The following is a 17,411-nucleotide window of genomic DNA, read 5'->3' as shown; positions in this document are numbered from 1 at the left end:
GAAGGTCTCGGTGAACATCTCGGGTTAAGAGCAGTTAATCCTGAAGCTGACAGCAGTTCTCCCGGAGCAGAGCATCTGAGCTCGTGTTAATCAGAAGGAGAAATGTCATGGCCTTTTATTAAAGCTTTCAGTGGCATGCAGGGTCGCGGCGATTTACGCCCAGAACAGAGTTATTAAAACACGCAGTAGAGAAGCTGTGAACGTCTCATCTCATCACACTTCCTTCACCGCAAAGTTCTACCTTCTGAATGGTGTCGAGCATGGACCAGCCTCCGTTCCACGGCTTCGTCGACTTCCTCATGCAGCTCAGACTCGCCATGCTGTGCCACTTCCTGTCCTCTAACTTCCTGTAGAACGCGTTCGCCAACATCAACACGCTGTCATACAAGTAGAGACTGGAGGCCTGCAGACAGACAGACAGAAAATCAGACAGACAAACATACAGGCTGATAGACAGAATATTTCATCTTAGATAATAATCTACATTTTTGAAGCTGTAGAAGTGTGGAGAAATGGAGATGAGAATTGAGAATTGAGAAAGTGGAGATTTTGTGTAGCAGCGGGGGCGTGGCCGAGCGCTGGTTTGTGAATGGAGGGCGGGGGCGAGGCCGGGGGGAAAAACGTAAGAATGACACACCTGAGGGAGTTTTTTCTAATGAGTGTTCTCTGTTGCAGTGAGCAGAGGGAGCACTTAAAAGGAGTGAGAGAAGGGCACTGGATGGTGCCTATGAGCTGTGTGTGTGTGTGTGTGTGTGAGTAGTCTGGTGAAACGCTCCAATAAATGGATCTGTTTAGAACTGATCATTATCCTGAGAGTGTTCCTTCCCCTGAACCTCTTGCTCTCCTACACTGGTGCGAGTGAGATGGGCGGATGCCGAAGGAGTGCGTGCCGATCCTGGAGGGACTGCCGGCAAACATTGAAAACGATCCCAAACCGCAAATCTGCGGGTATGTCTTCTCCCTGGACAAAAAATTGGACTACATCAGACTCCATCAAGCTACTCAGCATTAGTACAGACACTGCTGCGTCTTTGTGTTCACTGAGACGTTACTGAGCGACAGAGTTCTGGACGCTGCCATTCAGCTGAACGGTCTAGCCGCGATTCCTGCCGACAGAAATGCAGCTTTGTGCCGTAAGATTCGCTGAGGCGGTCTGTGTGTTTACATCAACACGGAATGGTGTAAGAACTCTGTCCACGTTTCCACATACTGCTCATCACTGTTGGAGTTTATAATTGTGAGATGTAGACCTTTTTATTTACCCAGCGGATTCACCACCGCCATTGTGCTTGAAGTGTATATTTCACCTAGCGCTAATGCTCAGCGTACTAAATGGGACCATTGGAGAACTACAAAACACACACCCTGATGGATTGTTTATTGTCGCCGGAGATTTCAACCATGCAAATTTCAGGACTGTGTTTCCTAAATTTCACCAGAATGTGGACTTTGCAACTAGAGGAGAAAACACGCTGGATGTTGTTTACACAAACATCCCGGGCGCATACCAGGCGAAGCCCCAGCCCAACTTCGGCCGTGGATGACCGCCAAGGTGCGTGCGCTGCTAAAATCAAGAGACTCTGCCTTCAGAGCATGGGACAAGATGGCCTTAAAGACAGAGGGCGCCAAACTGTCCCATGCCATCAGAGAGGCGAAGCGCGCACACGCCAAGAGAATCCACGGACACTTCCAGGACAGCGGAGACACACGGCGCAGGAGGCAGGGCATCGAGGCAATCGCGAACTACAAGACAACTTCACCTGCTTGTGACCGTGATGCCTCCCTGCCTGATGTGCTGAACAACACACCCATCATGATGAAGTGCTTCGAGAGGCTTGTCATGAGGCACATCAAGACTGAGCTTCCACCCTCACTGGACCCCATGCAGTTTGCTTATCGTCTAAACCGTTCCACAGACAATGCCATCTCCACGACCCTTCATCTGGCCCTCACCCACCTGGACAACAAGGACTCATATGTACAAATGCTGTTCAAAGATTTAGGCCCAGCATTCAACACAATCTCAGCACCTGATTGTGAAGCTAAACCTTCTGGGCCTGAACACCTCCCTCTGTAACTGGATCCTGGACTTCCTGACTGGGAGACCTCAGTCAGTCCGGATGGGAAACAGCATCTTTAGCACCACCACACTGAGCACTGGGGCACCTCAGAGCTATGTGCTCAGTCAACTGCTGTTCACTCTGCTGACTTACGACTGTGTAGCAATGCACAACTCGAATTGCATCATCAAGTTCGCAGATGACACGACCGTGGTGGGTCTCATCAGCAAGAACAATGAGTCAGCATACAGAGAGGAGGTGCAACGGTTAACAGCCTGGTGTGGAGCGAACAGCCTGTCTCTAAACGTTGACAAAACGAAAGAGATGTTGACTTTAGGAGAGCACAACGCGACCATTCTCCACTGATCATTGATAGATCTTCCATGGAGTTTGTCAAGAGCACCAAATTCCTTGGCGTTCATCTGGCAAAGAACTTCACTTGGTCACTTAACACCAGCTCCATCACCAAGAAAGCCCAGCAGCTTTCCCTACTTCCTGGGAAGGCTGAGGAAAGCTCATCTTCCTCCCCTAATCCTGACCATGTTTTACAGAGTGACCATTGAGAGCATCTTGAGTAGCTGCATCACTGCCTGGTTTGGAAACTGCATCGTCTCGGATTGCAAGACCGTACCGAGGATAGTGAGGATGGCTGAGAAGATCATCTGAGTCTCTCTCCCCTTCATTATGGACATTTACACCACACGCTGCATCTGCAAAGTCAACAGCATTGTGGATGACCCCAAACACCCTTCACACACACCAATCACACACAGTCTTTACCCTCCTGCCATCAGAAAAGTGGTTCTAAAGTATTTGGCCCGTGACATTCAGAATGTGAACCAGTTTCTTCCCTTAAGCTGAACTGAAACACACACACATTCAACTGTGTGACTGATCTGTAGAACCCGGACTCAACACACACAATCGTACTCACTTCACACATCCATGTCTTCAGCACCACCCGTATTATATCACTTCATTACTTCAAACTGTTTACATGCTGTTTTTGCACATCTTGACTGCTGCTATTGCTGTTTTGTACAAACCCTTTTGTTTGCATTTGGTTAATTACAATCTTCACTCCTGTACTCAGTTCTCTTTTACACACTGCACTTTGTAATATACAGCAGGTTTACTGGCGGCGCTTTTTTGCGTTTTTTGTGTATTTGTCCTCACTGTCTTGTGCTGTCTTGCACTCGCAGGTTGCACACGATGCACTTTATGTGGTGAGGACACTTACTAGTCCTTAACTCTGTGTTTTTCTGTTATGTAGCTTTATGTTGTTTTATGTAGCACCAGGGTTCTGGATGAACGTTGTCTCATTCCACTGTGGCAATAAAAGCTTCTTGACTTGACTTGACTTGACTTGAAACAGGAAACAGGGTCGAGAACAGCTTTCATTGTTTGCTTCATTGTTTGTCTTATAAAATGAAAGTGGAATTTATGGAACAGAAGCCCCTGAGTATTGGGAGATGTTTAGTCTGGAGGAAAAGGAAGTTGGATGTCTCCAAATTCTCAGTAGTTCAACAGCAAGAAACCTTCTGTTCAATTATTAAAGCTCAAAAATTCTATCAGGATATTACTATTTTTAGCCTCTTTTATTTGTGCAGCAGAAAAACAGCATCTTCTGTTTCCGATATCATGCTAGAAATTCTTATGTGGGCGAGCTGGCAGATGTGTGTGTGTGTGTGTGTGTTACCTCCAGGCTGTGCAGGTATTCCTCTTGAGGTTCACACAGCAGTGATTTTACTCTCTGGTTTTTCCTCCTGCACTGAACGTTGTTGTTTCTCCACTCTGGAAAAATCTGCCTGATGACCGTAAGACGACCCAGAGACGTGTGGACCAGGTCCATGATGTCAGCATCGCTCACTTCCTGTACACACACACACACACACACACACACACATTAAACTGCCATGAGCAGGAATAAAAATGCACCCTAGTGATGTAAAGTTATGGAAAGATGATGGACAGTGTGATGTTCCTGAATGTTCTTGTAGGACATTTTAAAGTGTTTCATTTCTCTTACACGACAGCAGCTAGGAATCATAATTACATTTTATGTATTTGAGAATCAATGCGTCTGTTTTTATCCGTTTATTGTTACATGTAATGTTGAAGATGGTACCTGTTATCACTTACAGATCATTGGACAAGACACCTGTCAGTCAAGATATACAGGTGAGTGACAGGTGTCTCGTCCAATGATCTGTAAGTTTCCATTCACAAACTATACCTACCTTTTCCAGTTTGTCTGACTTGTCGTTGTGTTTTTTGGACTTTTTAATGTGTTTTTGAATTTGTTAATTTGTTTTCGGATTTGTTGTTTTGTTTTTGAATTTGTTAATTTGTTTTTGAATTTGTTAATGTGTTTTTGGATTTGTTGTTTTGTTTTTGAATTTGTTAATTTGTTTTCGGATTTGTTAATGTGTTTTGCACTTCTCGGCCACCGTAGACTAGAGATAAATCTCATGTAAACACGTCCTTGAAGAAATGTCTCTGTTTCATTTACAGACACGTTTAACCACAGCGGATTACAATTACACCATGCAGACAAAAGTTTACGCTTCTTCTCCAAACTGTTACCACAAAACCAGAGGCACACAATTTTATTTGACGTCTTTGGATGCAACGGCATGAAATTTTCCCTTTACTTGAATTAGGAGACCCAAACCACTAAATAACACACAAACGCACCACAACACATGGAGGATCCAATAGAAAACCCTGACACTAACCCAATGCGTTTTCATAAAATGAAAAGAAAATAATGTGTAAAAAGTTTCAAACTTGCAGTTAAGGACTTTCTCAGAGATTGTTATCAAATGCGTCGTTCGTTAGCAGAGAAGACATTTCCAACATCGTAAATTCTGCGGAGAATTCAGGGCAATGCTGACACAATGATTTAAGAGAAAATCCAAAAAAACTCACGCCAAATAACCAGACAATAAAAGCAAGCAGCTTTAGTAAAGAGAAAGCAGAACTTTTGAACTTAGTGTGAATAATCAAATCTGGGATGATTTCACTTATTCAGACAGATGAATTTTCTGTGGATCAATCATGCGATTCTATACACCACCGAGAGTCTCTCATACTGCAGACTCACATATCGATGATAAACTCTTTATCGTCTCCAGACTGAAACTGGATGCAATCAGTAATTTCACACATCAAGTTCAACTGAAACGAACCCCCTGACTGCTGGGATCACATGGGGCCAATTTTCTAGAGAGTGCTCAGGTTCTGGGGTTCTGCAAAAGCCTTCTTACTCTACTGAGGATCACATTATCTCTGTGCAATCCGGAAAAACACTCAAGTGTGAAACTTTGCACTTCTGCTTGCTCCGGGGGCAGGAAGGCTACAAAAAATAGAGATTACATTAAAGAGCACAGTGGATTTATTTTTTTGGCTTAAGTGAAACAAGTCCTACTTTTTCCAGAGCCTCTGTGACAAAGCGGGTTTCATGGGACACAGTGTTGGTCCATAACGGTGCTCCGGATTCATCAGTACCTCAGCAAATCCAAACCGCTGTAGCAGTGAGGCTTGACCAAAGTCGTCAATCTTTATTTATAGAGCACATCAAAGGACAACAACAGATATCCACCCACACAAATCAGTCAACAGAGATTATTTCAATTATAAGAGACGCTCAATTCAAACCAGGACCTTAGATAAAATAGAAAGCAAATTTCAAGGAGTAGAAACTGGATAAAATTTTTGACATTTTTTCCTGCTACATTTATACATTTAATTAACGTCTGGAAATGTTATTCATAGAAAGATTTGTCAGTACACCTGAACCATCCTGCTTCAGTGCTGAAATGTTGAACTCTAAGGACCTCGTTGATTATCAGGAACAGGTTTTTCCATGTGCTGAAGATTCACAGGAATGACTGCTGTGGGCGGGAAACCACAGCCGGGATCGTCACTGACAGACGTACGGCCATTTTTAAAACGTTTCCACCCATTAGACTTCTTACTGCAGCTGAGCGTCTCATCACAGTACTGTGCTCAAAGTCTTCTTTAGATATCCGCGGGTTTTACGCCTTCGCTCACTAGAAACTTCAGCACCGTGCGCTGTTCCATGCGCATGCTAACAGCTTGTCTGCCGTCTTGACTAGCAACTTACAACTGCGTGTAGCATCGCCATGCTAGCATCTATTTTTATACTTGTAACAGTTCCGGTTTGACTTGAATACCCTCCGTATAAAAACAGTAACCATAGTGGTACGTTGAAGTTTCACCTCTTTTAGATGATCACTAGATCTATTTAAAAGCGGAGAAATTTTGGAGAAGCTGACCTCACTTGGACAGGAGGTTTCAGTGTTCACAACTCTCTCTTTTTAAAAAATTTGCTGATCAGAAGACCCAAGTGACCCTTTAGGAGGAGTACTGATAAAGAACTTTAGTTAAATGATAAGGCCAAAAGAAGGATGACATAACTTTTCCAGACATATGAGGTTCTTTTCCACACTGTTTCCACAAAGTTGGAGACACACAGTTGTGTAGGACGTCTTCGGATGAGTTGGCATCCAAACATTTTCCAGCATGACAAAGCCCCTGTGCACAAAGCCATGAAGATCTGCTTTCAATGGGTTGGAATGGAAGATCTCCTGCTATAGAGCTACAACCCTTTGAAACACCTCCACAAACTTTTGTGGTTTATCTTTCCAGGATAGTGGTGCTTATTATAACAGCAAATACAGACTACCCGTGGAATATCACATACCAATTTTACGGTCAGGTGTCCACAAACTTTTTGCCATATAGTCTATTTATGAAGACATAAGAAGAGAAAATCTTGTAGATATAAATCAGGATCTTAAATAAATCAATCCTGAACTTTCCTCCTGCTCTTGACTTTCTAAAAACCTCCCAGAGTCAAAAACTTTGCTGAAGTCATTGAACCAGAGGACACAGTGGAGCCGTCCCTGTCATCCTGCTCACATCTAAAAAGCATCAGGAGTCCAAACAGCCTCAGTTTCACGCTGACATCAACAAACTGCTTGATAGAATGCAGGGAAGATGCTGACTACAGAGCCGAATCCGTGCCAGAGCGGAACACCAAGCAAAGCAGAAACTCTCTCGCGGTTCTTTGGTGAAAATGCAACAGTGTGCTTCTCTGAAAAGCGAATGCGTTGCTCTTACGTTGCTTTATCTCTGTAATAAGAATCAGCAGGATGTTGCTTTTAAATGCTGCCTCAAACATGATGCAGTTCTAACACACGTTCCTGATGTTTCACGGTCTGTTCAAAAGATCTTCCGTGTCTCTGTGTATGGAGCTCAGACCGTTAGCTGGCATTGCTAATCTGCTGACAAACCACGTATCAAGCCGATCCCGGAACATCAGAGCAAATCGATCAACCAACAAGTTTTTCTGGGATTATTTCATTTTTCTGTTCAACGAGGTCAGTGTAAATACTGGATTGTGATTAGCTGGAAGTTCAGGTGTGTGTTCAGAGCAGAGTTTGGAGTTTGCGCTCTGTCTGAATGAAAGCGCTGCTTGTAAAAAACCTGTAACCATAGTAACATCCAATTCCATTCAAGTTTATTTCTACAGCAATTTTCACAATGGACATTGTCTCAAAGTAGAATATCTTCTTCTTCTTCTTCTTTCGGCTTCTCCCATTAGGGGGCGCCACAGCGGATCATCCGTCTCCATACCACCCTGTCCTCTACATCTGCCTCTTTCACACCAACTACCTGCATGTCTTCCCTCACCACATCCATGAACCTCCTCCTTGGTCTTCCTCTTTTCCTCCTTCCTGGTGGCTCCATCCTCAACATTCTTCTACCAATATACAGGGAGTGCAGAATTATTAGGCAAGTTGTATTTTTGAGGATTAATTTTATTTGAGGATTTAATTTGAACAACAACCATGTTCTCAATGAACACAAAAAACTCATTAATATCAAAGCTGAATATTTTTGGAAGTAGTTTTTAGTTTTAGCTATTTTAGGGGGATATCTGTGTGTGCAGGTGACTATTACTGTGCATAATTATTAGGCAACTTAACAAAAAACAAATTCATACCCATTTCAATTATTTATTTTTACCAGTGAAACCAATATAACATCTCAACATTCACAAATATAAATTTCTGACATTCAAAACCAAACAAAACAAATCAGTGACCAATATAGCCACCTTTCTTTGCAAGGACACTCAAAAGCCTGCCATCCATGGATTCTGTCAGTGTTTTGATCTGTTCACCATCAACATTGCGTGCAGCAGCAACCACAGCCTCCCAGACACTGTTCAGAGAGGTGTACTGTTTTCCTCCTTGTAAATCGCACATTTGATGATGGACCACAGGTTCTCAATGGGGTTCAGATCAGGTGAACAAGGAGGCCATATCATTAGATTTTCTTCTTTATACCCTTTCTTGCCAGCCACGCTGTGGAGTACTTGGACGGTGTGATGGAGCATTGTCCTGCATGAAAATCATGTTTTTCTTGAAGGATGCAGACTTCTTCCTGTACCACTGCTTGAAGAAGGTGTCTTCCAGAAACTGGCAGTAGGACTGGGAGTTCAGCTTGACTCCATCCTCAACCCGAAAAGGCCCCACAAGCTCATCTTTGATGATACCAGCCCAAACCAGTACTCCACCTCCACCTTGCTGGCGTCTGAGTCGGACTGGAGCTCTCTGCCCTTTACCAATCCAGCCACGGGCCCATCCATCTGGCCCATCAAGACTCACTCTCATTTCATCAGTCCATAAAACCTTAGAAAATCAGTCTTGAGATATTTCTTGGCCCAGTCTTGACGTTTCAGCTTGTGTGTCTTGTTCAGTGGTGGTCGACTTTCTGCCTTTCTTACCTTGGCCATGTCTCTGAGTATTGCACACCTTGTGCTTTTGGGCACTCAGTGATGTTGCAGCTCTGAAATATGGCCAAACTGGTGGCAAGTGGCATCTTGGCAGCTGCACGCTTGACTTTTCTCAGTTCACGGGCAGTTATTTTGCGCCTTGGTTTTTCCACACGCTTCTTGCGACCCTGTTGACTATTTTGAATGAAACGCTTGATTGTTCGATGATCACGCTTCAGAAGCTTGGCTATTTTAAGACTGCTGCATCCCTCTGCAATATATCTCACTATTTTTGGCTTTTCTGAGCCTGTCAAGTCCTTCTTTTGACCCATTTTGCCAAAGGAAAGGAAGTTGCCTAATAATTATGCACACCTGATATAGGGTGTTGATGTCATTAGACCACACCCCTTCTCATTACAGAGATGCACATCACCTAATATGCTTAATTGGTAGTAGGCTTTCCAGCCTATACAGCTTGGAGTAAGACAACATGCATAACGAGGATGATGTGGTCAAAATACTCATTTGCCTAATAATTCTGCACTCCCTGTAATTCATGTCCCTTCTCTGCACATGTCCAAACCATCTCAATCTCGCCTCCCTCACCTTGTCGCCAAAACATCCTACATGTGCTGTCCCTCTAATAAACTCATTTCTAATCTTGTCCATCCTCGTCACTCCCAACGAAAACCTTAACATCTTCAGCTCTGCTACCTCCAGCTCTGCCTCCTGCCTTTTACTCAATGCCACTGTCTATAATCCATACAACATCGCAGGTCTCACCACAGTCCTATAAACTTTCCCTTTCATTCTTGCAGATACCCTACTATCACAAATCACTCCTGTCACTCTTCTCCACCCACTCCACCCTGCCTGCACTCTTTTCTTTACTTCTAACACACTCTCCATTACTTTGCACTGTTGACCCCAGGTACCTGAACTCCTCCACCTTCTCCACCTCTTCTCCCTGCAACCGCATCACTCCACTGCCCTCCCTCTCATTCACACACATGTACTCTGTCTTACTCCTACTGACTTTCATTCCCCTTCTCTCCAGTGCATATCTCCACCTCTCCAGGCTCTTCTCAACCTGCTCTACTCTCACCACAAATCACAATATCATCTGCAAACATCATAGTCCAGGGAGACTCCTGTCTGACCTCGTCCGTCAACCTGTCCATCACCACTGCAAACAGGAAAGGGCTCAGGGCCGATCCTTGATGCAGTCCAACCTTCACTCTGAACCAGTCTGTCGTACCTACTGCACACTTCACTGCCGTCACACTGTCCTCATACATGTCCTGCACCACCCTTACATACTTCTCTGACACACCTGACTTCCTCATACAATACCACAACTCCTCTCTTGGCACTCTGTCGACGCTTTCTAAATCCACAAATACACAATGCAATTCCTTCTGTCCTTCTCTATACTTCTCCATCAACATCCTCAAAGCAAATAAGGCATCTGTGGTGCTCTTCCTCGGCATGAAACCATACTGTTGCTCACAGATGGTCACCTCTTCTCTCAGCCTGGCTTCCACTACTCTTTCCCATAACTTCATGGTGTGACTGATCAACTTAATTCCCCTGTAGTTACTGCAGGTCTGCACATCTCCCTTATGCTTAAAGATCGGTACCAGCACACCTTCTCCATTCCTCAGGCATCCTCTCCCCTTCCAGAATCCTGTTAAACAATCTGGTTAAAAACTCCACTGCCATCTCTCCTAAACATCTCCACGCCTCTACCGGTATGTCATCTGGTCCAACCGACTTTCCATTCTTCATCCTCTTAATCGCTGCTCTCACTTCCTCCTTACTAATCCTATCTACATCCTGCTTCACCAACTCCACATCCTCCAACCTTCTCTCTCTGTGATTTTCCTCATTCATCAGCTGCTCAAAATACTCCCTCTACCTTCTCAACACACTCTCCTCACTAGTCAACACATTTCCCTCTCCATCCTTTATTGCTCTAACTTGCAGTACATCCTTTCCAGCTCGGTCCCTCTGCCTGGCCAATCGGTATAACTCCTTTTCTCCTTCCTTAGTGTCCAACCTCTTATACAGCTCCTCATATGCCTTTCCTTGGCTTTCGCCACATCCCTTTTTACCTGCTGCTGCATCTCCTTGTACTCCTGCCTACTTTTCTCATCACTCTGTCGATCCCAATTCTGTTTTGCCAACCTCTTTCCCCTAATGCTCTCCTGCACTTCCTCATTCCACCACCACGTCTCCTTGTCTTGCTTTCTATTTCCAGATGTCGTCTCAAAGCAGAATATAAGAATTATAAAACAACTGTTTATCTCCAATGTGCAAGTCTGGGGAGAATGTGGCAAAGAAAACCTCCTTTAGATGGTATGAGGAAGAAACCTTGAGAGGAACCAGACTCAAATTGGGAACCCATCCTCATCTGGGTGACACTAAGAATACAATTTTAAATCATTTAAACATTACAAACGGCATAAAGTGAGAAATTTGATAAGCATCATAAGTGTGTGATTATAATAAACGTCCTTTCTACAGTCTTCTACAGTCAGTTGGAGTTGTGGAACCAGGAGCAATAAATTAGCTCAGAATCTGAGATCATTATAGATTTAACACCAACAATTACTCCTTCATGCCTGAACTTTTGAATAAAGGCTTTTGAAACAGTAGATAAAGAAGTTTTTTTTGATTATTGATTAAGAGGTTACATCTCTAGATGGACCTTCGCAGGGTCGACATCTTTTTGAGAAGTTCCAATTCCGTACAGAGCAAGAGGTATTGGAAACATTTCCTAATGAGCTTACTAAACTAACACCTTGGGCTGTTATTTACATCATGCACTTACATCCTGTAACGCTCACCTAACCCTTAATTATCACTTATAAACCTCCCGTATAAACTCATACGCTATATACAGGTAATTGCTAATGTTTCCAATTAGACCTAAAAAAAAGGCCACACCCACTTGAAAAGGCCACACCCACACGGAAACTAAGGTTTCAGAGACAACTTGATGCTGGTGGGTGTAAATGTAGAATCAGATCGAATTATTGAGCTTTGGTTTTAAGTATTTAGTCAGAAATCGGTGTCTAATAGAATTACAATCTGACTCATCAGGCTGGAACTGATGTAACATCAAACTTTTGTACATTTAGATTTAATTGTCCATGAATCTCGGTCTGATCTGTCACGCAAACAGAAACTTTGTAAAATACGACCAGGACAAATTGCACTTCCTTTAGTGCATGTTTGAGGCCCTAACAGATAAAAGCTGTGAGACTACATATATTTATTATGATCTGGACAATCGATTTTCGCTTTATTTAATATCTACTCTCCCTTCCCTGAATAGGATGATGTTCTTTCTCTCGCTTTGGGACTACGGTGTGTTTAACCAATCATGGCACCTGTATAGCCGGTGTGTAATATGACTCTCAGGAGCAGATCTGCAGATGTCTCCAACAAAGCCTTGTGTTAGACCTGACTCTGCTATGAGACGTTAGCTCTGGTGCAATAGGGGATACGGTCATTAGCTTGTGGCTGAAAGTTGCCAATTACCAATTTGGGAGGAAAAAAACAATCCATTTTATTACTTTGCAATCCCACGAGTTTAGAAAGCAGAGGATCATTACAAGCTTGAGCTATCTGTTTCTGCTGCAGTACATGTGGTGATTCTCATCTTTAACCTGTGAAGGACTGCAGAGCCCACGAGTCCTCGCTGTGCAGACTTTACTTAAATAATTGACAATAGTCTTAAAAAAATGAGGTTTCATTACACATATTCACAAATATTCATTACACAAAAATAGTTGAACAATATTTTGACTATATATTGCATTATTTAACTGTCTGGTTTACTATTCTGTTACATTATGTCTGTACTTCTCCTGCATTGGAAGCTCCTGATGCCAAGTCGAGTTCCTTGTGTGTGTAAGCATACTTGGAAATAAAGCTGTTTTTGATTCTGATTTTGATTCTGACAACACAGGATGAGAGCTGATTTACCTTCAGTAACTTGAGCTGCATCAACAACACTTTGTAAACACCTCCGCGTGACCACGCCCTGAACCACGTGTGCAATCTGTTCAATGGAAGAGCGTGACATCACCGCATATGCTGAGGCAAAGTGGCAGTTAAGGTTGTGGGGTTCACAAATGGATCTGACAGAAGGAATGGATATAAGCACATCCATTTCTCCTTCCTGACCTGTCAAATCCAGCACCTTCTCTCATGGTTCAGAAGCACAATCTTTCTTTTTCTTTTTCCTGTGGAGAGGATGCGGAGCTCCACCTCTCTTCCTCTGAGCAAGGATGGGGGGCTGCATCCCATTTTAGATCTGCGTCAGCTGAACCACTCACTCATGAAGCTTTGGCTCATGCTGAAACAAGTCATGTCTTAAATCAGGTCCAAGGACTGGTTTACCATAATAGATCTGAGGGACACATACTTTTATATTCCCATTCTTCCTCTACACAGTAAGGTTCTGTGGCTTGCTTTTGGGGGCCAAGCTTATTAATATAGGGTTCTTCCGTTTGGCCTTGCACTCTCACCTCACACTCAATACTGAATTATATAAACGATTGGTTGATACTACCTCAATTGGAGCAGTGGTGATTTGACATGGAGATGTCATTCTTGCCCACATGAAGGTGTTAGGGATAAGACAAGGTTAGAGATCGTTGTCCAGTCCAAAGCCCCCTCCACAAGGAGGTTGTATACCATAAAATGGCATCAGTTAGATCCAGTTAACTACCCGTTTGGTCCAGTGATGGAATTCCTTCAAGAACAGTTAGCCAAAGGGTTGTCTCCCTCTCCCCCTCCAGGTTTACATGTCTGTTATTGTGGCATATTATGCTGGAAAAAACCCATTAGTGGCACGTTTCCTTTGCGGTACCTGGATGCTGAGGGCTCCGGTAAGACCTAGAGTGCCTTCATAGGATCTGGTTGTGATTCTGGAGGCCCTGTCCAAGTTTCCCTTTGAGCCTTTGCACAAGGTGCGCTTGAGGTTTCTCGCAGTCAAGACTGCTTTTCTTCTTGGGGGGATCTTTAAACCCTTTCCATGGCCCAAGCTCTTCTGGAGTTTACCCCAGGCATGGCCAGTGCCTTTTTCTTTACCAGACCAGGGTATTTTCCCAAGGTGCCCCTATGTTGTCCCACAGTCAGTCATGCTCCAGGCATTCTATTCTCCTCCCTTTTAGGACCCTGACCAGAAAAAGCTTATTAGCTGGTGTCCACAGAACTGTGGAGAAAGTCGGACCCGCTGTTTGTCTGCTACGGTCCATATAAAAGAGGTCTTCCTGCAGACAAACAGACCCTCAGCAGGTGGATTGTTGATTGTGGATCTCCTTCTTATAAGTCATCTGGTCTCCCCGCTCCTTTTGGGGTCAGGGCTTACCTGACCCGAAGTGTGGCGGCCTCTAAGGTCTTTTCCTCTGGGGTTTCACTCCAAGACATTTGCAACACTGCAAGCTGGTCCACCCCTGTGACATTCGTCAGGTCTTACAGCCTTAAACTTAGTGCCACTCCTGGTCCCTTAGTCCTTCGACCTAGCTGTGCATATTCACACTAGGCAGGGATTTGTCAGTCTGGCTGTGTTGTATTCTTGTTCCCAAAGCGTTGTTGACACAGCTCGAGTTCCTGAAGGGGAGAGTCTCTGGGTTACATATGTAACCCTGGATCCCTGAGGAAACAAGATGCTGCGTCTTGGTGCCACACTTCCTGCATCCCTGCGAGCGCTTCCCTTCCTCTCCGAAGCTAGCGCCGTCTCCACTGCATGTGCTTTTATAGCTTCCTGGTCGCTACATCACCCCACCAGTTGGACAGACGTGGTTCAGAGCTTAGTCATGCGGAGGCATTCCCAAAGCATTGCTGATGCAGAGTCTCGTTCCCTCAGGGAACTAGAGTTACATATGTAACACAGAGATATTCTTAATCCAACACTATTATTATTATTATTATTTTTTTTATATAATTAATAATATAATATTTTCATTATATTATTATTATTATTATTATTATTATCAGTATGACCTGTTTGCTCCACTGAAAAGAAAAGACTTTCAGCACTGAAGTTGAACCCTGAAAAACAGACTGCAGCTCGGAGACGAGACGCAGCATGACACCTAGCCAAATTTAGCTTTTTGCCAATTCTTGTTTACTCATCAGATCTCAAACCTCTTTTTTGTTTTAAGCTTTTTAAAACCCCTTCACAGCAGGGTCCTTCATCCTACTAACAAACAAAAGGTTGATCTCCAGGCTGTGGGCTCTCCTGCTGGGTCATCAAGCTAAGCTATTAATGAGTCTGAAGCTAAGAGATATCAGATAGTAGATATCTGATGAAACCCCTTGAATTTGCCATGTGCTGGGAATTTGGCATCTGGTGAATGCCGATGCTTAAGTTGGAAGAGTGTGTTGGCAGGAGAAGAGCTGTACAGCGAGCAGAATGGAGGCTTTGAGCTGATCACTCTTGACTGCTTTCCATCATGAGGATTACAGGCTGGCGATGCACTCTGAGCATTTTCATCAGCAAGCGTGCTCCATATCCACTCCAATCCGTACACCGAGTATTCATCACACAACGGATGGAGCAGGCTGTAATGTTCATGTACAGATCACTGACAACCGAGCAACATGAAGCGACTGTTAGCACCATCACTCCTTCTTTTATCATTTACATTCACGCTTACTTACTGGAACAATGCTTTCATTTACCAGAGCTGAACTGAGTGTGTATAGTCATATGTATGTCTAGCACATCAGCAGTGTATCAGCAGTGTATCTGCAGTTTGTCTGTAGTTTATCAGCAGTGTATCTGTACTGTATGAGCAGTGTGGCTGTGGTTTATCAGCAGTGTGTCTGTAGTGTATGAGCAGTGTGTCTGTAGTTTATCTGTATTGTATATATAGTGTATGAGCTGTGTATCAGCAGTGTGTCTGTAGTGTATGAGCAGTGTGTCTGTACTTTATCTGTAGTGTATATATAGTGTATGAGCTGTGTATCAGCAGTGTGTCTGTAGTGTATGAGCAGTGTGTCTGTAGTTTATCTGTAGTGTATATATAGTGTATGAGCTGTGTATCAGCAGTGTGTCTGTAGTTTATCAGCAGTGCATCTGTAGTATAGATCAGCGTGTAGTTTATCAGCAGTGTATCTGTAGTGTATGAGCAGTGTATATATAGTGTATCAGCAGTGTATCTGTAGTTTATATGTAGTGTATATATAATGTATCAGCAGTGTATCTGTAGTTTATTAGCAGTGCATGTGTATTGTATTAGTATTGTGTCTGTAGTTTATCTTTAGTGTATATATAATGTATCAGCAGTGTATCTGTAGTTTATTAGCAGTGCATGTGTATTGTATCAGCAGTGTGTCTGTAGTTTATAACCAGTACATCTGTAGTGTATAAGCAGTGTTTCTGTAGTTTATCAGCAGTGTATATATAGTGTATGAACAGTGTGTCTGTAGTTTAGTTGTAGTGTATGAGCAGTGTTTCTGTAGTTTATCAGCAGTGTATATATAGTGTATGAGCAGTGTATCTGTAGTTTATAAGCAGTGTATATATAGTGTATGAGCAGTGTGTCTGTAGTGTATATGTAGTGTGTATATGTAAAGTGTAATTGTATATGTAAAGTGTTAGTAGTATATATGTAGTGTATGAACAGTGTGTCTTTATTGTATTAGAAGTGTATATGTAGTGTGTTTGTAGAATATACTGTATATATGTATATATATATATATATATATATATATATATATATATATATATATATATATATATATATATATATATATATATATATATGTAGTGCAAGAAATGTATATGTAGTGTGTCTGTAGTATATATATATATATATATATATATATATATATATATATATATATATATATATATATATATATATATAGTGAGTAGTGTATATATAGTGTGTCTGTAGTGTATGTGTAGTGTGTAAGCAGTGTTATGTAGTGTATGTAGTGTGTCAGTAGTGTAAATGTAGTGTGTATGTAGTGTATCAGTAGTGTGTGTAGTGTGTATGTAGTGTATCAGTAATGTAAATGTAATGTTTATGTAGTGTGTCAGTAGTGTAAATGTAGTGTGTATGTAGTGTGTATGTAGTGTGTCAGTAGTGTGTATGTAGTGTATCAGTAGTGTGTATGTAGTGTGTATGTAGTGTATCAGTAATGTAAATGTAATGTTTATGTAGTGTGTCAGTAGTGTAAATGTAGTGTGTATGTAGTGTGTATGTAGTGTGTCAGTAGTGTGTATGTAGTGTATATGTCTGTAGTGTATAGTTAAGTCTATATGTCGTGTCAGTAGTTTATACATGTATGTAGTGTGTCAGTACTGTATGTGTAGTGTATGTAAAGTGTGTCAGTAGCAGAGGTGAAAGTAATGAAGAACACATACTTTGTTACTGTAGTCAAGAGGATTTTTTTGGTATCAGTATTTTACTTCACTTTTTTTTTCCGGACAACTTTTTACTTTTACTAATTACAATTTTACACAAATATCTGTACTTTCTACTTCTTACATTTTTAAAAAAGATTTGTTACTTTAG

General features: G+C 42.5%; 1 pseudogene; it reads right to left on the bottom strand.

Moving 5' to 3' along the window:
* LOC124390429 overlaps nt 1–17,411 on the bottom strand; it is a 251,268-nt pseudogene that overhangs the window by 34,665 nt on the left and 199,192 nt on the right.

This window comes from Silurus meridionalis, chromosome 8 (genome assembly GCF_014805685.1).
Source record: "Silurus meridionalis isolate SWU-2019-XX chromosome 8, ASM1480568v1, whole genome shotgun sequence".
Lineage (NCBI taxonomy): Eukaryota > Metazoa > Chordata > Actinopteri > Siluriformes > Siluridae > Silurus > Silurus meridionalis.
Note: the sequence above shows the minus strand (reverse complement) of the source record. Positions and strands in the feature narration are given on the sequence as shown.